The 15,622-nt window shown below is 38.7% G+C and overlaps 1 protein-coding gene across 3 annotated transcripts in view; it reads left to right on the plus strand.

Annotated features, from left to right (window-relative positions):
• The first annotated feature begins 1,160 nt into the window (after nt 1-1,160).
• Nucleotides 1,161-15,622, plus strand: part of SHISAL1 (shisa like 1) — an 88,161-nt gene continuing 73,699 nt past the window's right edge. Inside the window, exons 1-2 of one of the 3 annotated variants that reach the window (XM_072400287.1) lie at nt 1,161-1,764; nt 4,066-4,159. The gene's annotated coding sequence lies outside the window, so the exon portion shown is untranslated. The remainder of the gene's footprint in view (nt 1,765-4,065; nt 4,160-15,622) is intronic. The other 2 variants (XM_072400286.1, XM_072400291.1) reach the window with 2 other exon arrangements.

Consider the following 15,622-nt stretch of genomic DNA (forward strand, 5'->3'; position numbering starts at 1 on the left):
TGGGCAGGATCCTCGCCTCCTCCTGTGTCATTGTCTGTATCTGTCTGTCATTTGTAACCCTTATTTAATGTACAGTGCTGTGTAATATGTTAGCCCTATATTAATACTGTTTATAAATAATAATAATAATGTTGTGTATGATACTCAGTGCTCTAGCAAATATCACCCATTTTGGGTATGTCTACTTTACAAATATTTACAAACCCAAATCCTAAACGTCAGGGCAAAAAACTAAAAAGATGTAGTACATGCACATTTGCCTATGATTTACTTTGAAGATCATGCATGTGCAGAAAAAACTCTGCTCTTGTCTGGGTGACAAGTCACAGCATTTCTGTGGATGGAGTGGTGACAGCCATGCTCATCTGCCTCTTGTCAAACTATAGAGACTCACCCACTTTCCAATCTCTACAACTTATAGACTTATCACTCTATAGTGTCATGTTAAGGACTGAGGGGGTTAATCACTCTCCCTAGGACAAAAGAGCACTGGAAACAGGACAGCTATAAAATCCTGACATTATATTTTTGTACTTATTAAGCTAATATAAAAATACTTTCAATAATTTATACATTAATTAAAAAAAAACTCACATAAGCTTTAACATGTTAATAATATTTCAAAAATCATCTGCAGCTTTATTACCTGAAGATCCCTCAATATAAGAAGGAGAACAAAGGTGTCTCTTTGTATTTTTCATGCATGGGTTGCCCCAAATGGGTCCATTCAGGAAACCGACCCTGAGAAATGCCATCCCTGGAGTGCATTCAGGTAGAAAGTGGCTTAAAAGATAAAAAGTATTTTATGTAAAAAAAGGCAATAGTTTATGATAAAAAAGTGTTTCAGCAAAGTGTTACACCTCTACATGCAATGGATGCGCACCTAGCTGAGTGGGTGGTAATGGTAGATGGAGAGCTGCTTCAGTGTCAATGTTGCAAAAAAAGGTTTAAATATGAATAATTCCTCCCTGACTGTCCATCCAATTGCAAATAAATGAATCCTCACAGTTTGTAGCTTTATCACAGCTAGAGATATCTTTCTCATTTACAGGTGTGCACAAAGCCCTGTATCCCCAAGCAAAGCATGACTACCCCACAAATGAAGAAGGAAGCCAAGGGAAATTTGAGCCATCTCCACCTGAAATGATGTGGCAAATGAAAGCAGCTTCTCCCTCTCTGCTTAAAAAGTGTGAATTGTGTGTGTGTGAGGAAGAAGAGGGGGGAGCTGGGAGTGAATCTGGCAGCTAAAGAGACTCAGTAATTGCCCAGATCCTTCAAATCGTAGCTGACACTGGGAGAGTCGCGACAGATCCCCCGTTAGAGAGAAAGCCACCGCTTGACCTCTCCGATTTTAGCTTCTGGATCAAAGCCAGTGAGCTCAGGAAGCGATCCAGGCATAGCGCACCAACACGCACATCCCAGAGATTGGGAAGGAAGACAATGAGAACACAGAGGGGACAGTCCCACTGACATCTGGATACTTTTCCAGGAGAGTGCGGAGACTTCTGATGCTGGTGTAGCCCCTTAGTTTCTTGGAATGCTTAAAATATTCATCAAATACTGACAGCAGAATAAAAACCAAGTGATCCATCTCATCTGACCCTTGATGAATGGCTGAAAGCTCCCCAAGGGGCTTCTTCTGGCATGGGAAGGAATTAACCTACTTGTGATCACTGCTATGGTTTGTCTCATGAGCCTATTTTGGCATTCTGGATTTGGCCAAGGATGCCTTTGTGTACCAGGTCAAGGTTCCCCAGCTCAAAGGTGAGTTGATGCTCCTGGATCTGTGTTGTCATCTTTTTCTTTACAGGTTTGCTGATTTCTAGGGTCAGTCTCAAGGATGGGAAGTATTAGTCCCTGGAAAATGTTCCTAGTTTTTTTCACTTCTTTGACCAGTTGCATGCCTTTCTTGTGAATGCTGTTTCAATATCTTTTTTATGTAGGCTGAAATCAGCCAGAAAATGTAAAAGTCTTTGTGTAAGGACATGCTGAGATGTTTTATCATTATGGCCCTCCGAGACATTATAATGTGTTTCAGGAAAGTGTCCCTGGAAATGATTAGGACAAGAATCAGAGATAGAACAGTAACCGCTATGATTACAAACCATTCAGACTGACAGAGTAATGGGAGTTAGGGTGTTAGAAATGGAATGTCACCCCCACAGCATCACTGGTTGGATTTACTGCGCCCTGTTATTATTATTACCTATGTAGTATTGAATTATATATGATCTGTGTGTGGTCTGATGTCTTGAGAAATAGAAGTTTGACTTCAACTGGGTATTGCAACAGTAAAGCATAATGAACTGGGGAACTACAGGTCACAGCATGGCTGCTACCTCATACTATAGATAGAACATTCAGTGTGACCAATATAGTTTATTCTACACAATCAATCTTAGTTGGTAAAGGAGTGGATTTTGGTTGTCAGGGTTTCATGCAACATGCGTTCTATAAAGAACTATAAGTCATAGCATGGCTCACTCCTTACAGAATAATGCAGTTAATGCTCAGGACTGATTGTTGAATAGCATAATGGGTGTTGCAACAATTTATGTAACCTGCATTGGTTGAGGACCCAAAAGTTAAAGCAGGCCATGTGTTATGAAGTACAGCTCATCTAGGTGTGACCTGTATAGGTAATGTACAGGATTAATGTGTTGGATGGAAGAACAGGTGCTGGAGTGTCAGTGATAAATGCAATATACCGGAGCTAAAAGTGACATCATGTCATGTATATACACCACATCTAGGTGTGGTCTGTATAATAAATGTACAGAGCTGATCAGGTAGAGTTGTAGGAGTTTTCCTCTAAGTCTAAGTACTGTCTTATGATGCCCCCATTGTACATGCCACTGGTTCCACTGGAGTTTGGTGGAAGATTATAAAAATGAGGACCCAAACAATGGTACACCAGGACCTCCTAGAAAATGGTGACTTTAGCACCATAAAAAGTGTATGTAATATAGGTCTGATATATAGAGGTCAGGTCTAGTTAATGGATGAATAGGACTTGGGATTTTGGTTGGTAATTTATAAATTAAGCAACCCAAAGCTTTAAAAGAACTACAAAAATCAGCACTTACTGTGCTAATGCTACCCAGTAGATAAAGCTCCCAATGGCTTGTCTTTTGGAGAGACTGTTCTTCTTTTAGAACTAAATATCAGTCCATCTTCCCTTCTTAACTCTCCCTGTTAAAATATACTGTTTAATTGCCAAAAGCATTGAAAATATAATAGCTTTTATCCAACCTTGATCCATACTCAAATGGGATGTGTGTTGCTACTTCTACACAATACTTGTACAATTTCTGTACAATCTCCTAAAATGGCCATAACTCACATTCTGATTACACGGTCCATAAAATCCCATTTAGGTGTTCCTAATCTGTAAAAGATGGGGACCTTAGTAAACATTCAAGGAAACATTCTGAGTTCATTTGCAAACAGTCTGAGTTGAGTACTGCAGGCCCTTCTATTAAATAACTAGTTACTAGATCTCAATAATCAGATCAGATTGTAATATGTTTGTTTAGCTTTTAGTAACTTAGCAAACTACAAGTCAAATCATTCGGTGTCATCCTGTGTTCCTTAAACAATGAAAGGTATGAAGGTAGTAAATGTATTTGTGCTAGTAGTATGACAGGTGAATTACAACCAAACAGTTGTGTTCTGGATACTTTGCAGTTGAAGAACTATAAGCACATCCTTACATTACCCCTAACCCCATTATATATACCCTATAATGTCCATGGGTAGGTTACAGATTGATGGAGAAATCTTAGTTCTGCATAGCTACCAAGTGTTCTCAATTGAAAGAATTGACCTTCATTTGGAACCAAACCACCTTATTTGTCCTTATTTTTGTCCTGATATATAAAGCTCTATAAATGTTCTCTTTCACTACCTAAAGTATTATATTACACAAAACCTTTTTTCCCAGCCTTTAAATAACTACTATACAGAGACAGAACTAAAGTAACTATGTGTTACTAAAGAAAAAATAGTTCTTTGAAAAAAAGTATTTGTTTCACCAATCATTTTGTGTGTTTTAATTCTTCACAGATTGCATAACTTTGGGGTGTGGTACGGGTGTGTCCAATGTTTACATAATTTGTGCGTAAAGGCGTCCCTCTTTCACATCTGAGAAAGTTGGCAGGTATGGTCTTGGTGCATTTGGTATGTAGCCTCATGCCATCTCCTGAAACAACCATGTCCTCTGTACACTAGGGATCATCAAGGTAGCAGGACATAAATCTAGCTAACTCTAGTGATTAGGTATATAGTTAGATATTCATCAAGACCATTGGCCTGCATGCTGCCCCAACTGAGCACACATGTATATGTACTACGATGAATAATATTTGTATTTTGTAGGGGGTACCCAAATCATGGATCTATTTTAGTACTGTGAAGTCTATATATTTCCTAAGTATCCCCCATTGGTCATGATAGTCCATCTTTCTGACCCCTTTTCTTTTATCCTTCTTGTAGTGCTGATGTATAGACTGGTGATTTATGTGGTTGAATATTTCAAACATAAGTTTTAACAATAATAATTTACTTTGTAAATATGATAAAATTGTGTGCAGTACTACTGTTTCAAAATGTTGGTTGTTTTGCTAGGGGTGAGCAGCAAGGGTGGTAGGGATCTGTTGAATGCCTAAAAATGTGGCCATGAAGCTGATCTGTCTGCTTTTTTCAATTTTAGAATGTAGAAAGGATGGCTAGCAAAGGGGCTATGTGTTCCCTTTTAGTACTAAGGGTGTCTCTTTTCCCCATTAAAAGGTAAATTCACATTAAAACAAAGTGCATTTGTTTTTGCCCCTTGCCCTGCACATATCTAACCCACCCTCCCCTTTCAAAGATGTGATTCTGCTTTTGGTTTACATCCAGATCTGCAAATCTTCACTGTCTTGGTCAAGTCTGTGCATTGGTGTCCTACAGACCGCTATGGTGCTGAGTATACCTGGGGCAATCAGAGACAGACTCATAGACTTCTTTTGAACCGTCATGTAATGGATTTGGCAGGACAGTGAAGACCTGACCTCTATGTAAACCAATGGCAGAATTATGGCTGTTAGATTGAGGTAAGGTGGAGGAAAAGGTGGGTTTGTCAAGGCAAAGTGGAGAAAAAGAGATAGATACACCTGGTTTTACACTTACTGTTTGAAGGAAAAAGAAAAAAATGGGGAGCGTGTCTGTATCAATGCTGGATGGCATTCAGTCTGTAAAGAATTCCAGAGTCTCCAGTTTTTACCACCCACAGTACAGCGGGTTAGGATAGATCAGGTCTGCGTGTTGTTGGGTCAGGTAAACCTAATGTGGTATTTCGCTTAGAGCTGAGTTACATACTGGCTTCTTTATGTGAGATCTCTTTACAACGGCCTTGGTTCCCAGCCACCTTGGAGTCTCATTACCACTGCTGCAAAAAAAGTGCTGTGTTCTGCAAAGTTGTAAAACTGCAAATGTAAAATAAAACTTAGCCTTACCATAGATGAAAAAACTAAGGGGTCTACTAATGAAGCAGTGAATTAACCACTATAATTAAAAACACATGGACCTAGAAATATCTTAACCAGAGGATGGTTAGGTGGTGTCAGATTAATTAAATCCTCGTTGTTCTCTCTGATCTCCTCTGGGTAATTTGGACAATGCCTGTATATTGTAAAGACAGCCACTTCCATTGGAAACCCATATGAAAGCGTGACAACACAGAACAAATGCAAGACAGGGACTGAGCAAAGTCATCAAGTGTGACACCATCACTGATACCATTATTGTAATGGCAGGGACAGTCTGGTAGAACTAGAGACTCTGGGGGGGATACCTAAGAATGGACCCCCAGAGAATGTTAGGATATCAAGGGGTGAATCAACATGCCAACAAGCATGGAAGTGTCATTGTGTTTAGGTATCATAAAAAGCAACAACATGTAAGTGCAATTACCCAGGGAAAACAGATGCAAGTTTAATGATTCTTTAGAGGTTGTTTTATGGAATCACACCTTGCACATTCTTTAAAATAGGATTATATATACAAATGAGCATGAACTATATATACTGCAAATGACATTTCTGTATCATTCTAAGTCAAAGTATATGAACATTACACTGCTTTTTGTGTACTGCTTACAATATTTTTCGTATGGACTCCAATATTGTCGGCAGCCAATAGGCAAGCAGATCTTTCCACAAAGCAGCCTATAAGCAGTGAAGGGATGGTATCCCTGGTTGATAATAATCACTTTTAACTTGTGAGCATGTTTCTTCTCACTCAGTTCTTATTCACTACACACTGCACCCAACCACAAGCATTGCTTGGAAATACTAGAAGGAACTTTGGGGGACAATCCAATGCAAACATGAAAATTATCACCCTGGATAGGTATGTGATAAGTAGATAGGATAGAAGATAGATAGATAGATGATAGATAGAATAGAATAGAATGAATAGGTAGAATTTTTAGCACAATGTAGTGTACATAGGGGCAGTGTTTTATACCAGAACATGGCATCCATTTTTAGACACAAGACTGATGCTGGAGGGTGGTGGGCAGGGCACCCATTGAACATCACCAGCGGACATGTGTTCCAGTTTCATAGAGAGATCAAGCACTGTACCTGCTGTAACTAACAAAACGCCTCAACAGATATAAATTGCTTTTATTTCCTTTTGTGTTTTTCCACTTTTTTTTTTAAATTCTTATAACTGAGAGGCACACTCTGCCCATTTTTAATAATGAGAAAAATGGAAAATGGAAAAAGCGCAGGAGAGAAATATGGAGAGGGAGATAAGAGAGATAGAGTGAGAGGGATTGGAGAGAGGAGGGGGGCTTATCAAGAAGTGAGACAGACATATGTGGAAGGGAGGAGTAAAGGAGAAGATACAGGACTAAGGGAATGAAGACAAACTAAACTAAAAGAGTGTATTAAATGTACAGGAAAAGAAGGAATGTATATATATATATATATATATATATATATATATATAGAACTGAGATTGTGATCCCTAAATAGCAAGTTCATTTGCCCTATTTGTAATATTTTTAAGGAATTTGTAGTTTTTCAAGTTAAGAACAAAATCCATTCTTTCTATTCATTAGTGCCATAATGGTTGATGTCCCAGAGTGCAATCATCAAAAGAAATTGGTGCCAACCTAAGTTTTGAACTGGGTGCATCCACTTTTTAAATGCCCTATATCATCATGGTAATTGAGTACCTGGTATGAACCCAATAGTACTTCCAATGATTTGTGGTGTTTTCAGCCTTGCTTTTCCCTTTCTATATCCAAGCAAAATTCTATGTCCAGTTTAAATAGTGTTATGCTAAAGGGCGCAACCTGCTGGCCAGTTCTGGAAACATCAGCTAAACAATTTGTTTTTGTAAAAACTTAAGTAAAAAAATTTAATAATTATTAAGTAGAATGATTGTCAATTGATATTAGACTGAGCTGGAGCCATGTGACAAAAAATGAGTATGAATTTACTGCTGAATTCATAAATCAATCATAAATTCAAATGTTTCCTAATATGCATGGAAAAGGCATCATGAGTGCTGTACAACTTCCAGCACATATTAAAATGAGGACTGTGCTGTGTATAATGCAACAAGTTGTTTTTCCCAGACAATGGTCATATCCATTTCATCTGAGCAAGAAGATTGGGAGTCTACCAAAAGTTAAATGTTTTCATTTATACATATTGTGTGTGGGGGAAGGAGTGGTTGCATGAAGATTTTAAAGATGAAATCAATGTATTATATCTAATTAGACATATCTTCAGATTGTTGTATCTGCCATATGATTGGTAACTCCAGGCATTTCATTATTTTTGTATTTATCTGTTTCAGGAATTAAATGCCATGTTATTTTCCTATGAACTACTCATGCAACATTTATTTGAAATAAATAAGAACATTAAAGATAACTAATTATAATTGTGAATTTAAATATTTAATAATAAAGTCAAAATAAAAAATTGCAAACAGTTGCACTTACACGCTTGTTCCCATTCTTTTTATTCTGTACATGAGCAGTTTAGTTTACCCTCTTGGAATTCCAAGTGAAAGAATGAGTGAACCCCTGTTAGCATGTACAGAAGTTACATTATTCAGGCCCATTATCAATATAGCCAGGCAAAAATATTAGTGCAGCCAATTGAGTAAGGGATGCTTAGATTAGTTAGAACTTTGGAAAAAATCTCTTCACACTTCAAGAGTTACATGCACATTTTGTGAAGAGGGAAAACAATTAGCTTTTTCCTTACTTTCCTGACATCCAGCTGTTTTCTCTCTCCAATGCCCTGGGTTATGGTGGAGCCCTCTGTGTCCTCGCTTACAATGGCTGTTTGCTGGTCCTCCATTGTACCCGATCACAATGTCTGCGACTAACAGACCATCAAAGAGAAGCAGCTTTCCATGCTCACTGCATTCCATATTCACCTTGTTAAAAAAATAAGTATTTACATTGTAGAATTAGGGGAATGGAAGGCTGCACTAGAAAGGTCTCTTTTTATTTTTCCTGGAGTGCTGCTTTAAATTTCCATAACTGTTCGGTTTTATGTATGAAAGATTTATATTTTACTTTTAGTTTTAATTTATCTCAGACCTGAAAATGGAGTTTAGAGGCCCCCACAAGTCTGTTAAACTAGCCACACATGAATCAAATATACTTTAATTTTCAATTTGATTGAATCGTTTCATATAAATGTTGAGTCGAATATAAATTGGTCATACTGCAATTAATGCATGATCAAATATTTAGTGTTGATTCCTTGTAACCAATCCAAATGAAAATGGATTATCATATTACTTTCTTGTATTAAAAAAGGAATAGACTTCAGCGATGGAGACATAATCCTGCCCCTGTACAAAGCATTGGTCAGACCTCATCTGGAATATGCAGTCCAGTTTTGGGCAACAGTTCACAGGATCCCGGATGCTTTGATTAAACACTCAATTTCAAACACTTTTGGTAAATCATATTGGATAAAAATGATCAAATAGGCTGCTTGAAAAGATAAAATTGACCAGTGCATGGCCAGCTTAAGTTTGTACACTGTCAGTAGACCATAACTTCCTGACCTGATACTGATAACACATGTCGTGCGTATGCATATCTCTGATGAATAACAACATCCAGGAGCTCGGAGACATGGTGTGTTATCAGCATCAAGACAACTGAGAGAGTGGAACCTCCTCCGTTCTGTCTTACTTTCAAGTTTGTGAAATGAAACAGGGAGACATATATTTTATTTAACAAACAAGGATACACAATTAAAATCATAATAAAATTATTTTTGCTTATTCTGCATAAGCACAGAAGTAGGAAAAACCTCTCAGCAGGGACATCTGTTGCAGTGACAAGTGTCATAGATGAGATGTTTTCTCCTGCATCTGGCAAAATCTGCCTAGTGGTAACACAGACAGCAATAAAAATCTGATAAAGGCTCAAACCATTTCTTCTGTTCTTTATGCAACACTATAAAATACATGACTGGAGATCCAAGTTAATCAGTTATCTCTAAGCTGCCAATAAGCATTCAAGCTGCTCTGGCCTTTCATTTATAAAAAAAAATTCTGCAAGCTTAATAAAAGGAAGTGGAGGGTATCTCATTAACGAAAAATTGACAGCTACCCTACACAACTCTATTGAGAGATTTAACAGGATTTGATATCCCAGGATTACTCATGACTAGGGTAGAGCAGAGGAAGCCATGAACTGCTTAAACCACCAATTTTTCCACACACCATTTACAAACCCAATCTTTAAAAAAGACAAACACACCATTTTGGAATAAATTGGCCATAGCAGCTCAGTTTTTAACACCTAAACAACATAATTTAACATACATGTAAACAGATATCAAGCCCAGATATCAACAATATCTTAAAAACAAAAAACAAGTATATCAGAATAACTCACCCACTTTTTAGGTCCATGAAAGTTACCCCCAACCAGTCACTTTAACTAAGATACCTTCCGCTCACCAGCCGCCACTACACCATCCCAGGGACAGTTACCAGGTATCCACATCTCTCACCTAGCCCCAACAACAACCAAGTGCCATGCAGGGCAACCCCCTAACAAGAACAACCATACCCTGATTGTTCCCACCCCTTGGTTTCTTTGTTTCCCAATCTTAAAACTTCCATGGACCTATCTCAAAACGCCACCCAAACGCCACCCAGCTGCCAAGCTGGCAAACCTTTTCACGTCTGGAACCACTCGACTCCACTGCATCCCCAGGAATGCCTATCCACCAGACTCGTGCTACCTCCCACCTCAAACCCAGCTGCCGACCACTTGGCCTGACATCAGCCCTCGGTGCTCCCCAATAGACAAAGGAGTATCCCAAGATCCAAACCCGAAATTTTGCCGTTTTTCCCGTAACATAACGAAAAGAAAATTTCCAGTTATTGGCCATCAAGACCAATCCCGCTAGCCCCTCACACCATACTGCAATGCCTGAAACCCAATGATAGTCTAACCAACCCTATATTATAACAAATTGGGGAGAATGTAGATCCGGAAATGCTCTGATTCCCACTGAACCAATACGCTTGATTACTTCCGGTCCCAGCCCCCACCTGACTGCCTCGGTGACTGCCCCAATCCAAAAGGAATAAGATGAATACTCACCAGCTCTCCTGCCAGAAGCCACCACACATTTTCGGAAAATAGCCCTAAATTGAAAGCGAATCACAAAAGAACCATCAGCATGTATAAAGAAAGGCCCATCACCTCAAGGACGAATCCAAACATACTCACCCACCAACCGAACTGGGCAAATCTCGCCCCCACTTAAGGACTGGTCTGTCTTAGACTTGCACACCTCCACTACCACTTTCCCATCTTCCACATGCACATCGGTCCACATTAAGCCGCACACCTTTTTCTTGTTAGGACAAACCACCTCTTCCAGGCGCAATGCCGCAAATTAGGTGACTACCAACACCGCCTTAAAAAGAATCACCTCAGACCCACTAACTTCCAACTTCTGTACCAAATCTTTCAACATCCCAAAAGACACAGGTTTCCTAGGATCCCTGTGCACACCATCCTTCTTATAACCCCTCAATGCTTGCAAAACAACAAAACATTTTGGCATAAGGCGGCAAGCAAAATTCAACTTGCCCAAAAGCGATTGTGATTGCCGCAAACGTATCTTAAGCATGCTACAAGCCCTTCCCACCTCAACTTTGAGTTCTTGCAAGTTATCCCCCGGGAGCATTCCATCATAACGGAGTCCAAAACAATCCCGCAAAAAGCTCAGTGGAGAGACGCACCATCTTTTCCCCCGCTAGTGGTACCCCAAACTTCTCCTATACAACTTCCAATGTTCCAAGCAAATTAGCACAAACCAAAGACCCTTGAGGACCCAGACACAGAGAATCATCAAGGTAATAGATAATAGACTTGAGCCCTGAAACCTCCTTTACCACCCATTCAACAAAAGTACTGAAAGTCTCAAACAATGAACATGAGATGTAGGAACCCATGGGCAGGCAATTATCCACAAAAAATGCTGCCTCCCACTCACAACACAACAGCCAAAAACTGGATGCACGGGCAACAAACGGAAGGCAATATCAGCTTTGGCCATTAAAAAACCCATTCCAGCTTTTCTAACCAGAGATACTGCTTCACCAAATGAGGCTTCAGGCCTGAATTACCTTCCCTCGGATTTTGATAGGTCATTGTTAACTCCCTAAACTGTATCTTTGTTCCCTCAACATAGGTCATATCATGACTTATAGGGATCAGCCTGATATGATTGTATTTAGGGCACCCTCTCACACCCCTGCCAGACCCCTTACCCTCTACCCAATGTCCTTCTTCTCCCTTTTATGTTTCCCTTTCCCATATTCTTCCCTTATTTAGACTTTATACAAAAGTATCTTTTGTAATCACGAAACCACCTGTTGTGCATGAATAATTTGAATACTATGTTGTATGTTATATATTACTCCCCATTCCCAATAATTTAGGAAAATTCAATCAAAATTTAATGAAACTATAAAGGATGAAACTATAAAAGAATAAAGGAAAAAGGAACAAAAAAAGTGTTATGTATGCACTAATTTGAAAATAATGATTTCATACAAATAGTTACAATATGTTAATTATATAATTAGGTGTATGTTTCCAAAAATATATTTTTAAACAAACAAAAACCTTCTCATTTTCTATATAAATAGTTGGCAGTAAAGTCCAGTCTGGATACGATGTGTAGCAGAGAACCTTATGCCGCTGACCATGTGCTCAAAGTTCTCTGCCACCGATTGCTGACTGCCAGTCCTGTACACGCCAGAGTTGTGCAAACAGACTGACTGCCTGAAGCCATCCTAAAACAATAAAACAAACAGCTAATAGGCCAACACTATGAACCTACTCAAACCTCCTTTCCAGCACACAGCGCAAAACAGCTCGATAAACAGCAACAGTCCAGGACAAGCACTGCACAGACTAATAACACATGCCTAGAGCCAAATTTGTCCTCCCTGCTACCTCGATTTTTTTCTCAGCTAAAGAAATATTACGTAACGTTTCATTAGGGCAATTTTAATGCAGAAACTGGCTTATTTGTAAATATTTGTAAGCAGGGAAATGAACCATGCATGCACCTACAACAGTGTGAATAAGTCAGACACATTGCGTTCTTTTATCACTTTGCAGCCATTTGTAGGGCCTAGCCTGTAATGAGGGGAGATGATAGGGATAAGTCCTCGTAAGTGGGAAAAACATAAGACACAATCCAGAAAAATTTACACACACAACTTTATGAACTGTGCCTACTCTCATTAAAGAAGATGAAGCAGGACTTTGCCTTTTATGATTAGAAAAGATTCTTATACTGAATAGAGCATTTGTTTGTTTTTTATGGAAAGGAGCTCGCCCGCATATCTCCACTCATAAATTGTATCTTCCCATAGCGGAAGGTGGGTTGAATCTGCCCAGACATATGATTGATTGGTTAAAAGGTACCTTCAACTATTCTAACTATCTTTTGGAACAAGCTATAGCACACCCATTGTATCTTAAAGCCTTATTATATGCCTGGTTAGGTAACCTTCCTGATTCTCTAAAGCATAATATAATGCTAAGGGATACAATAGTGACATGGAAGGAGACATTGGAAAGCGGATGAAATTTCCAATGTCATTTTTACGATATTTGCCAATTCAAGGCAATCCAGGGTTCCCACAAGGCAAGCAATATAGGACATACCACGTATCAAAACAAAAGGGTATATATACATTCTACGATTTTATCAAGCCAGATCTCTCTGGGGTGTTAAGTCTGCAATTGTTACAATGTAACCACTTTCTACCAGACTGGACGGTACACCCTATTTACATAAGTCAAGTCGATCACTATGTAAAGGCTTAGGCTCCGGATTACCTGGGAACACTTCAGACTAATGTATTTGACAGATTGCTGCCTTTATCAGTGCCCTCTATTTCTGCTATTCCTTTCTTCAATCATTCTCCTTGAAACCGTTGGGTACCACTAATGTAAAATATTAGTCTAGAGACTTTTTGTATCCAGATATAGCAGAAAAAGTACTATCTGGCTATCCTATTTTACATAATAGAATGGCCAGTGAAAATTTGAGGGAAACCCAATTTAAATGAATGCACATGACATATAAAGTTTTCACTCCTTGACCTCCAGGGAAACATCCACAAGAGCACTGGTGCTACACGTAAAGATCTAAGACCATCTTTAAAACACCATTTATGGCAGTGTCCCCAGATTTCACTTTTCTGGCAACATTTAATACTTTTCATGCATAAGGTCACAGAGGTCAGATTCCTTTAGATCCATTGTTAGGTATCTTTGGCTGTTTGGATGATATTGACGATATGTCAGAGGCACTAAACGATGGACTAGTATATATTTGCTGGCAGTGAGGAGAGCAATAATGGCATCATGGATCTCCACACGCCCGCTCGTACTGTCCGAAGTTAGAACACCCCTGACACAAATGTTTAATAGGGATATACTGGAACCACAACAAGGTGGTGATCTTGTAATCAGTCATTTTTTTAGTAAATAACATGTCTTTATTGATAAAGCCCTACCAATTTCAGAAAAAGATTCTATCCATCTGAATTTCAGTATTCTACATGGTATACCACCAATATAGTATTTGACTTGGTAAATACACCATAATGTATACTAATGCTGTATTATGTAAAGTACTAAATGCATGATTTTCTGATAATTTTGCTTTTGCTGATGTCACAAAACTCTGAATGCAAACTCTGTCTGTATAGGAAGCAACCTGCTCTACATTGAGGAAAGAGTGTGCGTTTATTAGTGCTGGGGCCATTTACTAATATAATAGTATTATTAGTTGTCCATAAAGGTACAATTTAGGACTGATATAGTAGCCTCAATATAAACCCATTATGTACAGTAATAATTTAATATAGACCTAATATATTTTAGATAACACCGTTAGCTGTTCTTTAAAATACCTCTATGTAATTTCCTGCACAGCAGAACTGTGAAAAAGGGAAAGCAATCTGATCCAGTCAGCTTCTACTATATTAAATTATACTGTCATTCTAGGAGTTTGCAGACAGAAGAAAGAATATAGCCATTTTGGCTCTATCAATGTGCTGTTGGTCTTTTATTGTCCAGTCCCAGGTTGGAGCAGGTCAGTGAGCAAGTTGTAGTGTTTACCTGCAATGGACAAAGGTGAGGTTGACGGCCCATATCTATATATATATATATATATATATATATATATATATATATATAAATATATATATATATAACCTAATGTTGTTGTGCACAACAGTTATCATTTCTTTCCTTTAGACTTTGTATATAATATGCAAAGAAGGTATTTGAGCTTTTGCTGTGAGCTCATTGAAAACAGAGGGGCTTTCCATGCAGGGCAAAGACACAGGAATTCTATTTCCTTAGCCTTATTTCTGGGGGTATAGTAGCCACTGGAGTAGGCGTTCCAGCTTTTCTGACCACCATGCTTCTTTCCATGGGTCCAGTTCACATGGACAGTCCCTGAGCAGTCAGTGGGCAGTTCCCGGGCAGCCAACAACCCGCCAATAGAGCAGTAACCAGGGATATACACATTCAGAAATAATGAGAATTAGATATGGTTTTATTCACCAGACTCAACGTCCTTCATTAAACTTCTATGGGTGAGAAACTTTTAAGTGTTCCCCTAACAGCCTGTGGTGAAGTGTTGGTAGCCAGTTCCCAGTTTTGCTGCCTGTCTAAGCCCAAAATTTGTCTGCAGAGGGTATCCCCTTTACTCCATAGACATAAGATCATTACGGTACGAGACAAAAATACCCAGATAATGTGACCGGTGTTTCTTATCTTTTCCCAGCTTAGGATTGGTTACAACTGGTATTGGATAACAAGGAATGCAAATTACTAAATATCCTAATGCAATTACTTCTAGTTTTAAGAAATTCTGAGTCACTAACCTGGAAAATACAAGCAGCAACCTAAGTATTACTCAATAAGTATTGGAGAAACTGAATCAGCATAACAGTTAAATAGCGTAGTACTTCAAGAAGCAAGTTCGCAGTAGCAGTCTGCATATTTCTCCCAGCGCAGAAATCCCTAAAGTTATTCAAT

This window comes from Pyxicephalus adspersus, chromosome 2 (assembly GCF_032062135.1).
Source record: "Pyxicephalus adspersus chromosome 2, UCB_Pads_2.0, whole genome shotgun sequence".
NCBI classification, from domain to species: domain Eukaryota; kingdom Metazoa; phylum Chordata; class Amphibia; order Anura; family Pyxicephalidae; genus Pyxicephalus; species Pyxicephalus adspersus.